Source organism: Mobula hypostoma, chromosome 2 (genome assembly GCF_963921235.1).
Source record: "Mobula hypostoma chromosome 2, sMobHyp1.1, whole genome shotgun sequence".
Taxonomy (NCBI): Eukaryota; Metazoa; Chordata; class Chondrichthyes; order Myliobatiformes; family Myliobatidae; genus Mobula; species Mobula hypostoma.
In genome coordinates, this window is record NC_086098.1 from 93,049,061 (window position 1) to 93,064,943 (window position 15,883).

The window sequence follows — 15,883 nt, forward strand, 5'->3', positions numbered from 1 at the left end:
GCAAAAGACAGCAAACTGTGCAAATGCAAGGTGTCACAGCTACTAATCAAGGGGTTGTCCATTCAGGGCAGAAATCAAAAGAAATATAATTCAAAGGACAGTAAATCTTTGAAATTTTCTGCCTAAGGGAACTGTGGAGATTCAGTTAGTGAGCCACATCATAACTGGAATAGATACAATAGTCGATATCAGTGAGGTAATAGAAATGTTAGAAAGTACCTCACCAAGAAGAAGCTGAAAAAAATCTTTGAGACCTGAGTTAAGAAGAAGTTACAAAGCAGGTGTAAGCAGGTAGGAAGCAGTAAATGAGGTACTTGAGGAGTAGAAGAAATGCCAGAGAACACTTAAGAAGGAAATCAGGAGGACTAAAAGAAGGCATAAGGACGCTCTAGCAGACGAGGTGAAGTAGAATCCCAAGGGCTTACATAAATATATACACATATATTAAGTGTAAAAAGATAGCAAGGGTCAAAATTGGCCCTCTTGAAGATTAGTGTGGTTATCTACGCATGGAGCCGAAAAAGATGGGGGAGACCGTAAATGGATTTTGTGCATCGGTATTTGCTTAGGAGATAGAAACAAAGTCTATAGAAGTGAGGCAAAGCAGCAAGGAGGTTACGAACTGTATATAGATTACAGAGGGAGATGTGTTTGCTGTCTTGAAGCAAATTAGGGTGAATAAATCTTCAGAAACTGACAGTGTGTTCCTTGGACCCTGTGCAAGGCCAGTACAGAAATTGTAGGATCTCTAGCAGAGATATCTATAATGTCCTTAGCAATGGGTAAGGCGCCAGAGGATTGGAGGATAGCTAATGTTGCTCCAATGTTTAAGAAAGGCTCTAAGAATAAATCGGGAAATAATCAGCCTGTGAGTCTGAATTCAGTAGCAATTAAGGTATTAGAAGGTATTTTTTGGGATCAAATATGTAAGTATTTGGATAGACAGAGACTGATGAGGGGTCGTCACTATGGCTTTGAGTGTGGTAGGTCATGCCTTACGAATATGACAGAACTTTTTGAGGAGGTTTCAAGGAAAACTGATTATGGAAAAGCAGTGAATCTTGTCTACAGGGAGTTTAGCAAGGCCTTTGATAAAGTTCCACATGGATGGCTGGTCAAGAAAGTTCAGTCGCTTGGCATTCAAGATGAAGTAGTAAATTTGATTGAACATTGGGAAGAAGCCTTAAAGTGATAGTAGCCCTTTGCCTGTCCACTTATCACCCCTCCTCCATTCACCTAGCTTCATCTATCACCTTGCAGCTTGACCTCCTTCCCTTTCCCCCACCTTTGTATTCTGGCATCTTCCCCTTCCCTTCTGGTTCTGATGAAGTATCTTAGCCCTAAACATTGACTGTTTCTCATTGTCTGATCTGCTGAGTTCCTCCAACATTCTTACAAACGATAGGCTCATAAGAGCGCTTTCGGCTTCTTGGCCTGCATAAATCAAATTATTGAGTACAGAAGTTGGATGTTATGTTGAAGTTGTATTAGACAATAATAAGGCCTAATTTGAAGTATTGTGTGTAGTTCTGGTCACCCGCTCACAGGAAAGATATCGATAAGATTAAAAGAATGCAGGAAAAATTTACAAGGATGTTGCCAGGTCTTGAAGACTTGAGTTGTAGGGGAAGGATGAATAGGTTGTAGCCTGGGGAAAAATACACATGCAGGACAACAAATACTTTTTTGGGTCTTAAATTTCTTTATCTGTTTTAGATGTTTTACTGTAGGAAGGGGGTATCAAAATAAAAACGACAAAATAAATTTAAAAGTAACAGTTCCTGCTATTGCAATCTCGGCTTAACTTTGGACCATACCTTTGTTATGTATGCAGTATGAAGATAACTAAAACTAAATATAAAAAAACTGTGCTTAGCATCAAAACATATATAGGCAAGACCTTGAAATGAGTTCTCCTCACTCATGCTACTAAGGATCTTCATAATCACACTATCCAGCGCTGATCAATTTACGATCAATTTACGATATACTTGCGACAATCTTTCCTCACCAAACCTGGGGAAAGCATTTGAACGTTGTCCTTTCTAGAACATAGCAACTCTTTGTTCTACTCCACCCATGCAAAATGACATCACTGTTTTCTCTTAAAGGCACAAGGAGCTATTTTGGCATTACTAAGGTGAATACATAAGTGCACTTTAACAATTAAAAAAATGATATTCTACAGTCACCTGGTTACAAGGTTAATACTTTATTCCTTAGGACAGGGGAGATTGAGGGGAGATTTGATAGAAGTATACAAAATTATGAGAGGTATTGATAGGTCAAATGCAAGCAGGCTTTTTTGACTGAGGCTGAATGAGACTAGAACTAGAGGTCATGGGTTGAGGATGATAGGTGGAATGTTAAATGATACATGAAGGAAACTTCTTTACTCAGAGGGTGGTGAGAGTGTAACTTCAATTTCAGCACTTAAGAGAAATCTAGATCAGTACATGGATGGGATGGGAATGGAGGGCTATAGTCCAGGTGCGAGTTGATGGGACTAGGCTATTTTGCATGGACTAGATGGGCCAAGGGGCTTGCTTATATGCTGTAGTGTTGCATGACTCCATAACTCTAACTGAACTTCTTTCTGTTGTTTATACTCTATGTTCCTACTCTACTAACTCACATTAATTTAAGGATTAGGTAAGGTATGTCCAAATAAACTGCACCTGTATTTCTTGCATCCAGATATTATTATAATTATTGCACATGTGAATGCGCACTTATTGCTGAAGCTCCAGCATTATCACATGGCTACATTTATTTTCAGAACTTCTTTGCTTTATTAAGTCTAATAAAATTGAATATATTGAAAACATGAGAAATTCTGCAGATGTGGAAATCCAAAGCAACACACACACAAAATGCTAGAGGAAATCAATGAGTCAGGCAGAGTTTATGGAAGTGAATAACCATTGACATTACATGCCAAGACCCTTCTGCAGGACTGCTGGAAAGGAAGGGAGAAGATACCAGAATAAAAAGGTGGGAGGTGTGGAAGGACGGTAGCTCGAAAATGAAGCCAGGTGGGTGGGAAAGGTAAAGGTAAAGGGTTGGAGAGGAAGAAATCTGACGGGAGAGGAGAGTGGACCATAGGAGAAAGGGATGGAGAAGGGGATACTGGGGAAGTGATTGGCAGGTGAGAGGGGGTAAGGGATCAGAGTGGGGACCAGAGGAAGAGGGATCACCACAATTATACCTAAATGAAGATAGTCAGCATATTTTAACTTTTTTAGATAGAAATCACACACAGTAGCTTGATTCCCTTTTACAAGAATGTCTCCTGATAAACAGAGCCTTGCAGTTTAAAATTATTAACTGTGGCCATAAATTTGCTGCAATTATATTCATGTTTCAAGAGCACTGCTTGGTCAATATTTTCCTACAAACAATTTTTAAGAATTATACTTTATGATCTTTCTAACAGCTGCAGTGCTGCATTTTGAAGGTAACAGCCTTTGAAAAGTAAATTTCAGTTTTGTGATATCATTACTTACAAAGCACATTTCCATCAAAATGTAAATTGAGTGTCACTTGGTTGAACTGCAATGTAAATAAATCCAAACACAAATAATCTCTGAGGTATGTTGTGCGCTTTTGACAGAGACTACACATGTAGAGTGAGCAGAGAATATACAAACACAAAATAGCATGGTATTTGCTGACATTTTCAGTGCATCAGAAGGTCAGCTGGTATATCAGTAATGGTAAAGCAATTATAAAACCTGGCCACCTTGCAGTTCAATGTCAGATAAAACATGGAACATTGATTTGGATATACTGTAGATTAGTACTATAATGTACAGGCAAGTGTGTGGGGACCCACGTTGAAGAGAGGGCTATATGGAGAAGGCTGCCGAGAGCTGGACTATGCACATCAATACTCTCATCCTTCTGCAGATGCTCAGCAAACAGCATGCTGACATGCTGCATCACTGCATGGTAAGGAAACTGCACTGTGGTTGTTACGAAGACTCTGCAATGGATAGCCAAAACTGCCCAATGCATCAGCAGCATCAGCCCACCCGGCATCAAGGACATGTAATCAGAAAGGTGCCTGAGAAAGGCCAGCAACATCATGAAGTATCCCTGCTCATGGACTGTTTGCCCTACTCCCAGTAGAAAGTCAGTTACTTAGCATCCATGCCAGGACCACCAGACTCAAAAGCAGGTACTTCCCCCAAGCAAGAAGGCTGATCAACACTTCTACCCACGAACACACTCTGCTAACCCCCACCACTACTACTTTAACATTTCCTACCAGAGTCATTTTGCATTACTTTATGGACAATCAATCTATGTACATATATAAGTTAGCTTATGTATTTATATTTTTATTTTTGTTTTACTTATCTTGTTGGGTTTATCTTTGTGCTTCATCAGATCCATAGTAACAATTATTCTGTTCTCCTTTACACGTGTGTACTTGAAATAACATTAAACAACCTTGAAGTGGTGAGGGAGAGATTTACCTGAAAGAGTTTTCCAATTGTTATTTGTAGGAACACTACAAGTTCAAAATGAACATCTTAATGATATCACAGCGAAATTATTTCCTAGATTTTATACATTAGCTGCGGTTTGGTAAGCAAACTCTGAACAATGAGTCAGAAGATTGTGGGAGGAAATTTAATCAAAAGGCAGATATTCATTTATCTATGTCTGATTGACATACCATTTATGTTGATGTGATTTTTTTATTTATTGCTTTCTTTTATATTGTTCCAGCTATTTTTTTGAGATTGAGTATAAATAATTGTTTTGAATACTAAAATTACTTGATAGAAAGTATGGGAAATTAGAATCACTTTTAAAAGATGAAAAACTTAAATATTGTTTCCCCATGTCTTCTTGGATACAAATTACAGATAGATAACACCCAGAGTAAACATTGCAGTAAAGAGTAAGTAGCACAAAGATAGAGTGCATGAACAATGGGCTCCTGAAATTCTGTCACATTGAACAATGATTATTTTCACTTTGTATTAGCATTTCTATGTACAGATCCTGCCCATCTTACAAATGCCCAAATTATGTATATCCATGCATGGGTGAGCATTTGGCTGACCTATGGAATAGATTTACAAGCTACTGTAAGGCTGAAGGCAATTTCTTTAATTTGGGAATTACGTATGCAGCCGCCCTTATGACTTGCAAACTCTTCAAGTTACACACTGTTTACGTGAAATAGAACCCTGTCATAATCTGGGAAAGATCACCATCAGGGAAAAAAAAGTGAAAGGTAAAATACGGAACTTTGAGTGATTTCCACAAAGACTACATTTTTTTCTGTTTTTTTTGTGCCTGATATTCAGACATACATGGTGGTGTCCACAGACATGTAACACAAGCCTAGATTTTAGAAAGGTGATTTTAATCCAGCAAAGCTGAATTCTTATGCAGAAGGTGGCCTTCAATAGCATATGAGACCTATTTAAAGGGGACCTACCCAAATACATAACATGTGGTGTCTGGAACTAGGAACACATCTCAGAAAAGCCTTCCTCTCAAAGCGGCGCTCAACACTAGCAAAGCTCTTCCTGGTTAGCCCAATTACCTTGCTCTGGTTGAAAATCCAACCCTTTTTGCCAGAGATGGCAATATTCCTCTTGACCACCTAACCCATTCGGAAGCTTGCACTCTTCTGTTGATCCAATGATTGAGCCACCTCGTCCCCTAGCTACCCCAACTACTGATCATGACTGCATCCCTCCAAAGACCTGAGATCCTCAAGGCTCCTACCACCCCACACCCCAACAACAAATGCAATGGGCCCACCTGCCCAGTTGTCCAATGAATTCTACCACTCTTAATAACTGCACAGAGACTAAGAACTAATTTTCTTCAGACCATTGGCCTTTATGTGTTTCAAAATTTTGCAGCCATTAACTAAAGCGAAAACAGTCATGTTGGCCTATTCAATATGCCCAAATGAATTCAACAATGTCTGCAAGTTAAGAGACTTTGCTGAAATTTGGTGCTAACCCACTAAAATTACTACATATAGATCTAATCTCATTCCCACAGGCAAGATATACTTGCAGTCAAGAGGATATACCAAAGTAAATAGTCAGAATTCCAAGATGAAATATGCTGCCATATGTGGAGAGGAAGGTGTCGGGTGGTAATATGGATAACTAGAAAATGAGGAAACAGGTGTGAAATTAACTAACAGCATTGATATCTGTTAACCTGTATAATCACTGCAACAAACTTGTGCAAGTAGCCCTGTTGTGAGGGCTTGCCACTGCAGGATGTCAGTTCCATTTAAAGCAAACACTGAATACCACAGTAGGTGCTGGGAAGCTATCAGAGCACATTCTGGTAAAGAAGGTATTAAACAGAGCTTTTGCACAGCCACTTAGAAGGTTAAGGAAGATTCAGATGAAGTCATCAAAATATTTTATTTTTACCGGTTACTGATTGGTAGATTGGAATTGGGAACCTAGACTGCAAGTTAGAACCAGGCCCAATACTAATGAAGCATCTGCATTAACCCAACATGACAGTTGAGATTATATCTGGCCTCAGTTAGCAAACACTGGAAAGTGTCTAATAAGAACATTACAGAAACACAATACTTACTCAATGTTCGGTGGATGACCTTAGAGACCGATCTCATGCAGCATTCCACAAGAAAGACACAACCTCTTTCCCAAGGGGCATCAGGGTAGTGTAAGAGATGCTCCAGCACTGTAGGGGCAGCTATGGTTAGTGCAATGGTTAGCAACACACTTTAAAGCACCAGTGCTTGTGGTTCAATTCCTGCCACTGGTTGTAAGGAGTTTGTATATTCTCCCCATGACCATGTGTGTTTCTGCTGGGTGCTCTGGTTTCCTCTTACATCTCAAAGACATACTGTTATGGTTAATGGGTTGTGGGCATGCTATCTTAGCACCAAATGCATGGCAACCCTTCTGGGCTGGTCAGCACAATCCTGACTGATTTGATTTGATGAAAAATGAAGCATTTCATTTTTTAGTTTGATGAGCATGTGACAAATAAAGCTGATCTTTATTTTTAAAACTTCAGAAAGAACTTTTTGGACACCGACGAAGTCCAAAGACTGTACATATAATGAAACACTCACTTTTTTTCCAAGATGGTTTTTCCTTTGCCTGTATGAAGAGAGAGCTGCAACAGTAGCCAACAGACAGCATACAGGCACAGTTCCATGAGTTCACTAACATGGAGGAATAAAATCTAGCCATAACACCAGAAGACATAGGAGCAGAAATAGACCATTTAGACCATCAAGTCTGCTCCACCATTCATTCAGGCTGATTTTATATTTCCCTCTCATCCCCTTACTCCTGCCCTGGAGTCGTAGGGTCATAGATCACTGCAGCACAGAACCTGGCCCTTCGGCCTACCTAGTCTGTGCCGAACTGTTATACTGCCAGAACTTGCTGATGACGACAAATAAAGAACCTAGAATAGGATCTGAACTCCAGGCAAGCTTTGGACTCGCTGGTGATGGGACGCTGAACACGATGCCTCAAACTCTGCTCTAACCAATTCGCTTACTGTACATCGAGACCCACTGCCCCCGCCATCGAATGTGGAGCAGAGGCTTAGAATCCAGATTGTCCTCTAATTCCTCCATTTCCCTGTCCCTAAACCACAACCTGATCACTAGCTCTCCTCTCTGTCTCCAAAATCATCCCTACAGACCTAAAAAACAACCAAGTATGAGCCATGGCTTTGAGAGAAACCGCAGCTCTGAGCGATTTTGGAAAAAAAGTGATTAACTCTCACCTCATTTACCATGTTACAGAATTAGTTTCAGTATCATTGACATGTTGTGACATTTGTTGTTTTGCAGCAGTTGTGCATTGCAATACATGGTAATAAAAACTATAAATTACCATAAATATGTATAATTAAATCAATAGTGCAAAAGGAGAGGGAGAAATGCTGAGGTATTGTTAATGGGTTCATTGTTCATCCAGAAATCTGATGACAGAGGGGAAGAAGCTCGTCCTGAAATGTTGAGTGTGTATCTTCAGGCTCCTGTACAGGGAGCAATGAGAAGAGAGCATGTCCCGAATGATGGGAGTTCTTTCTGAGCCATCACCTCTTGAAGGTGCGCTGGGTGCTGGGGAGGCTAGTGCTCATGATGGAGTTTTTTCCATTACTATGCACTGGCCTCTCCATACCAAATGATGACACAAACAGTTAGAATGTTCTCCACAATATATCTGTAGATATGTCTTTGGTGACATATCAATTGTCCTCAAGCTCCTAATGAAATATAGCTGCAGTCCTGCCTTCTTTGTAATTGCATCAATATGTTGGGCCCAGGATTGATCCTCACAGGAACCTAAAACTGTTCATACTTTCCAGTTCTGGTCCTTGAAGTCCACAATAAAGTCCTTGGTCTTACTGACACTGACTGCAAAGTGGTTGCTGTGACACCACTCAACCAGCTGATCTATCTTGCTCCTCTACACCTCCTTATCACCATCTGTGATAACAGTATTGCCAACAGTAATTGTGTTATTGGCCAATTTATAGATGGACAGAGTTTCAGTGGATAGAGATGCAACTGAGTTGCAATCAGAAATGAGAGTGAGCGTGAACAAAGTTACAACACCAAAACAGAAACCAGCCTGGCCAAATGAATTGTGCTGCCATTGTGGCAGGGGCTCAAATACACAAAATAAATGTAGATTTAAAGCCAAACCTTGCAGAAAATGCAATGAAGTAGGACACAGACAAAGAGCATCTCAAGCAGACAAATAAGTGGTCTGTACAGGTAAGAAAAAAAGATAAAAAGTCAGGTTGTAGTTTCAAATAGAGTTCTAATTTGCATGTTGTTGATGAAATATCTGATAATAATGAGAGTGATACAGGATTGTGTAGCCTTGAGATTTATGGTGTGAATATTAATAATAGATATTAACACTGCTTAAACGAGAATCAAATGGCAAATTAATTAAAATGGAAATGGACACTAGTTCAGCTGTTTCAGTCATTCCACAAAGTGAGATTGAACAGTATTTCAGAGGTACCAAACTGAAGCCTGCAGATATCCAACAAAGAACTGAGAAAAGACTGGAGAAAAGATAACTCCTGTGGGAATGGCACTTGTGACAGTGATATGCGGATGTCACTGTGTTATATGACACTGTGTTAATTGCAAGTATGGAGGAAGAACTACAAAACTTAATTGATATAGTTGAAGAAAGTGCAAAACTGGGTCTATCTATCAATTGCAAAAAGACAGAATGTATGGTGATATCCAAAAAGAAGGAGAATCCTATCTGCAGGCTGAGAATAAATGGTGAAGACATAAAACAAGTACAGAACTTTTACTACTTAGGAAGCTGGGTGACATCAGATGGCAGGTGCGACATGGACATCAAAAGAAGAATAAGGATGGCAAAAGACACCTTTACGAGAATGAAGAGTAAACTGACCAATACTAAACTAGGCATGACAACCTGCCTCAGAGTACTGAAATGTTACATTTATCTAGTTATGTTATATGGCTCAGAATGTTGAACAATATCTAGTAACATGAGGAAATGAATTGAAGCAGCAGAGATGTGGTTTTTGAGGAGGATGCAAAGAATATCATGGATGAAATAAATATCTAATGAGGACGTCATGAACAAAGCAAGCACAAAAAGAGAAATAATGTATGAGATCATGAAACGGCAACGTAACTTCATTGGACGTGATTAGGAAAGAGGAGTTAGAATGCAAGGTAACTATGGGGAAGATTGAAGGGAAGAAAGCAAGAGGAAGACAAAGACAAATGATGATGGAGATAGCAGCCAGAGAACTGGAAATGAATACCAATGAATTGATCCACTTGACCCGAAAAAGGAGTGTGTGGGCCACAGCAGTCTAAGCTCAAACTGGGCACGGCACCTGATGATGATGATGACAATAAAAAATAACAGCAAGTCACATTGAGCTTGCTTGTGGTAAAAACAGGAGGACCAGTATTGTGGGGCGTGTTTGGCTGGGAGGACTACAACTTCATTACAGACTCATCCACAATTTGTATGATATAACCCCTGTAGTGAAGCCATCCGAAAGTGAACACTCCACAACCAACAACTCACCAGCTACACTGTTCCAGGATCATCCCTTGTGTTCACACTTGTATCTCCTCAAACCTAGTCTCTGGAGGAGGATGCAGGACAAACAGCTGAGACAAACTGAAAGCTCCTCAAGTAAGAAATTTCGATGTTTCACTCCTGGATAAACAGTCCTGGAAAGGGACTACACAGGTGATCAAAGTTGGGCACTCAGAAAGATTAAAGACAGAATGGACCAATCTCCTACACAGTGGAGATTGAAACTGATGTCATCTGGAGATGATATATCTATCAATTAGGGAGAGCAGAATCAATTGTGAGAGAAGAAAGTTGGCTACTGCTATCAGAACTACTTCCTGCAGTCTCAGAGTCATATCCTACAACCACCAATTCATTTTTTTCTCCATAGGTATTTATCACGTATTGCATTGTACTGCTGCTGCAATGTTAACAAAGTGCACGACTAATGCAGGTGAAAATAAACCTGATTCTGAGAACTAAATAATGTCATAACACAGAACCAACACTGTTTGGCTGAGCTAAAAAGTTAGGTACTGCCAACCCACTTCGTCTCATCGTTGCTGTTTTCAGCTGTTTACCATTAGTAGCCTATGTTAACTTGACTGGATGTGCAAGCACAGTAAGATAAAACCTGATACAGATGGTAAAATGCCGATAATCTGGCTTAGAGCTAAACTGGGCAAGATCCAAACCAGGGATTACTAACAGCTAACGTTGATAGCCTGTGTAAAACATAAATGTTAACAGCAAGTGACATCGGATGTGGGAAATATCCAAATTTAAATGACAACAAAATAGGCTTCTGAAAAAAAAAGATATATTTGAATATTTGCACTAAAAAACAGTCAATTAAAATTGATTTACAAAGAAATCTGTGAACTTGTTGCAGTCTGATACTGTGGACACCAGAATCTGTTTGTCGAAATATCAAAGGTTCTCCCTCAATGGGTACTGTTGGCATTCAACTATTATTTCACAAGAGAAATTTCAAAGCATATAGACATGGCAGTGTTAAGTGCTTAGAGACAACAGAAGAGCAGATCACATCCGTGATGCATTTTAGTTCGAACTTTGGTTAAAGCTAAATCACACTGATATGGTTTACATGACCATAGTTCCACCCTGGCAAATATTCACTTCAGCACGAATTGTTTGGCACAGACAAGCCCAGAGAAGTCCAACTTAGTTACACGTTGTGCATCATCAATGGAATTCTCCAATTAATGCATCTTTCATGCCTCCTGATTCAAATGACATTACATGCTCTCAGAGTGCAGAGAGATTCCAGTAAGCAAGCTTCTCAGGAAAGCATTAACCCAGGCCCTCCTCTGTTCAATCATCTTTTCAGCCCACCATCTTGTGTCACAACATCCTCTGTGGATTAGGTTGTTGCACCAAGTGATAACAGAGGAGGACCTGTGGCAGGAAGACTGGAACTAGATCATCCAGCTACCAGTACTTCATCATTTATCACAGAGCTCAGCCACCTGCATAGGACCTGCTGCATTGTCAGAGGACCCTTCTTTGCCATTTCCAGAGTGGGCAAAGCCTCTCAGCAGCAAATCAACATTTTTGGAAGTCTCTTGTGATATCCTAATCATGCAGACTAAATCAAAGCATACATTGCACATACTGATAAATAGGTTCAATGCCAGGGTCCATGAGCTACACATGGGTAACAAAAATGTTGTTGTCAGAATCAGAATACAAGCAAATAAAATATAAAAACATTATTGGTCATATCACTTTGAATAAATAAGGGTTAAGATGAAGGGACAAATACTGAATCCACTTGAAATTAATCATTTATGTAATTATGTGAACTAACCATCTATCTGAGTAAATAATGAAATCCAACCTATTTATATTTCAAGATGGGGTCTTAGCTGTTTTGATTTGCATCCTATGTAAAAATATTTATTATCGCAAAGCTGGAGATTGGGCGTGCGGCCATGATCAACTCCATTGCTTCTCAGCAATTAAAGTGTCGAACAAGACTGAAGTTGATGAGAACAAGAGTGGAGGACAGGCAGGTAGTTGGCACCGTCCACCTGCATTTGACAGGTGTGTCTCTCTCTCTCGCCGCTGTTACAGGAAAGTTCAGGAATCCTGGGATCCAAGTTGCCAGGACTGATTGGCGAGGCTGTGTCCTTGTTTTGGGGGACTTTGAGGATCGTGTTGCATGTTCTTATGGACCCAGGTTACTTTTTTTGCTGCTTTTGAGCAGCTTGATCAGGGTGATTGATGTGGATTGGGACATTTTGGTGAAGAATAGCTCTGTGGCCCTCAGTGGGTAGCGGCAGGATACTGAACTGAGCTAAACTGAATACAGTTGGATCCTGGTTTGATATTTGACACTCTATGTGGTGTTCGCTCACATATCTGTTCTTTCTTCCTTGGTTGGGTGTTTGATGTTAACTTGAACGGGTTCCGTGTTGTTTCCTTGCTTTGTGGCTGCCTATGGGAGGAGGCAGTTGTATTCTGCATACATACTTCGATAATAAATATACTTCAAATCTTTAACACTGCTGATCATACTTAAATTGGCTTCAATGTCATATATTTTAATCAAAAGATCCTCATTTATTGAAAACAGTGATTAATTTGTTTGCAAGAGACAGTATTTAGAATGTTTTTTGAATCAGAAATGCTCAGAATGAACATCTATTTGTTAATGCAGCTCACCATAGCATTTACTTCAATTTGCTTAAATAAATACTGGACTGAAGAGATATATCACTGCCAGCATTGGCATTTTACCAGCAGACAGGCTTATCTTCTGACAACTGGCTGCAATTGCATATGAATCAATTATATTTTGAGCTGAAAACAGTTTGACACCAAAACAGAAAGACCCAGAGACACCCAGGTTTGTTTACTATCAAGTCGGTGTGGCTAATTTTCAATTTCAAGTGGAGTACTTAGAGTCTGCAGTCTTGGAGGGGACAATGGGGCAATATTAAGCTAGGTTTCCATGGATATTGAAGATTCCACAATTATGCATTTTATATAGTCTTTTGGAACTGGGATAACTTCCACTCCAGCTTTGTGGCTGACAAGGCCCTTCTCAGAACCACAGATGGACATGAGATGCTTGTCATGGCATGCAGGAGGGCAGTTTGTGAGGTGGCACACCACTTACGCAGATTATGCAGGGTTTGTGTGTGCAGGCAGTCAATATTCTCAATAATATTCCAAATGTTCCTACTCCTCTTAAAGCAGCACAAGAGAGAGACTCCCAGGAAGTTAGTGGGAATGTTACATTTCTTCAAGAAAGTTTTGAGCATATCTGGGAAATCTTTTCTCCAGCTATGAAATGATCGGCCTGTGAGTTTGACGTCAGTGGTGGGTAAATTGATGGAAAGTATTCTTAGAGATGGTATATATAATTATCTGGATAGAAGGGGTCTGATTAGGAACAGACAACATGGATATGTGCGGGGAAGGTCATGTTTGACAAATCTTATTGAATTTTTTGAAGAAGTTACTAGGAATGTTTATGCGGGTAACGCAGTGGATGTCATCTATATGGACTTCAGTAAGGCCTTTGACAAGGTCCCACGCGGAAGGTTGGTTAGGAAGGTTCAATTGTTAGGTATTAATATTGAAGTAGTAAAATGGATTCAGCAGTGGCTGGATGGGAGGCACCAGAGAGTAGTACTGGATAACTCTTTGTCTGATTGGAGGCCAGTGACTAGTGGAGTGCCTCAGGGATTTGTACTGGGTCCAATGTTATTTTTCATATACATTATGATCTGGATGATGGGGTGGTAAATTGGATTAGTAAGTACTCAGATGATACTAAGATAGGTGGAGTTGTGGATAATGAAGTAGGTTTTCAAAGCTGGAAGAGAGATTTAGGCCAGTTAGAAGAGTGGGCTGAAAGATGGCAGATAGAGTTTAATGCTGATAAATGTGAGGTGCTACATTTTGGTAGGACTAATCAAAATAGGACATACATGGTAAATGGTAGGGCATTGAAGAATGCAGCAGAACAGAGGGATCTAGGAATAATGGTGCATAGTTCCCTGAAGGTGGACTCTCATTTGGAAAGGATAGTGAAGAAAGCTTTTGGTATGCTGGCCTTTATAAATCAGAGCATTGAGTATAGGTGTTGGGATGTAATGCCGAAATTGTTCAAGGCATTGGTGAGACCAAACTTGGAGTATTGTGTACAGTTTTGGTCATAAAATTATAGGAAAGATGTCAACAAAATGGAGAGAGTACAGAGAAGATTTACTAGAATGTTACCTGGGTTTCATCACCTAAGTTACAGAGAAAGATTAAACAAATTGGGTCGTTATTCTTTGGAACGTAGAAGGTTGAGGGGGGACTTGATAGAAGTATTTAAAATTATGAGAGGGATAGATAGAGTTGACCTGGATACAAATTCTGGGCTGTAATTGTTATACGGTTATATGGAAATAACCTCTTCTCAATTCCAAGCTCAGGAAAAAAGTGTCTGTTTTGGGAGGCTAGTGTCAGAAATACAAATAACATGGCCTGCCAATTGAACTGATGGAATATAGCAATGGCCTTAATACTAGAGATGCAGTCACAAAAGAGAACATTGGTGCCTATTCACTCACACTTCCAATGAATTTCGAGGAATTTGTACAGATGACCTTAGTATCATCTTTTCAGTGTATTAAGGTTTTGAATGTAGGTAGTACATGTTTCAGAAATCTACAAATAGGCAAAGATCACTGCTGACTGGTAAACTATAAGTTTTGTGTCAAGACTGAGATATTGATCTTCAAGTATCCTTTTATCACAGCAGTCCCCAACTCATTGGCTTCTCGCTCACTGTGGAACATCTGGACAGCAAAGATGTGCACATCAGAATGCTCGTTATCAATGACAGCTCAGCATTCAATACTATTATCCTCTGAAAATTAATGCATTATCTTCAAGACCTTGGCCTCAATACCTCCATGTGCATTTGGATCCTTGATTTCATCACTTGCAGACCCCAATCAGTTTGGATTAGCAACAACATCTCCTCCACAATCTCTATCAGCACAGGTGCACCATAAGGGTGTGTGCATAGCTCCCTGCTCTACTCACTTTACACTTATGGCCGTGTGGCTAAGCACAGTCCAAATGTCATTTCCAAGTTTGTTGATGACACCAATATTTGTAGGCTGAATCAAAGATGGTGACAAATGAACATATAGAAGATAGATTGAAAACCTGGCTGAGTGATTCCTCTTACTCAATATCAGCAAAACAAAGGCACTGATTATTGACTTCAGGAGGAGGAAAACAGGTATCCATGAGCCATTCCTCACAGAAGTATCAGAGGTGGAGAAGGTCAGCAACTTTAAATTCCTCAGTGTTATCACTTCAGAGGATGTGTCCTGGGCCCAGCACACTCATGCAATCATGCAGAAAGCATGGCAGTGTCACTACTTACTTAGCATGACATCTAAAACTTAGACAAACTTTGATAGATGTGTGGTATTGCACGTATTGATTGGCTGCATCACAGCCTGGAATGGAAACACCAATACCCTTTTTGATATATATGTAGTTCGGTAATATCTTTACTTTGATACTTTGAACTTTTTCTCATTCAGTCAAATTTTGTCTGGGCACAATTAAGTCTTTTGTGAATTCCATCACCAATCTGCTTTTGCTAAGGTGCCCATTCAGATATTTGAAGGGGTCTGGGTTTTACAAGGTCTAAATTTGAATCTTTATTGTCAAAGAGCAGTGTGCTGCAGTGGTGACCTTTGTCTTGAGTGCAGGGCCTATCTTTTGGATGATTCACTGAGCAAATCAACGACATCTTGTCACTC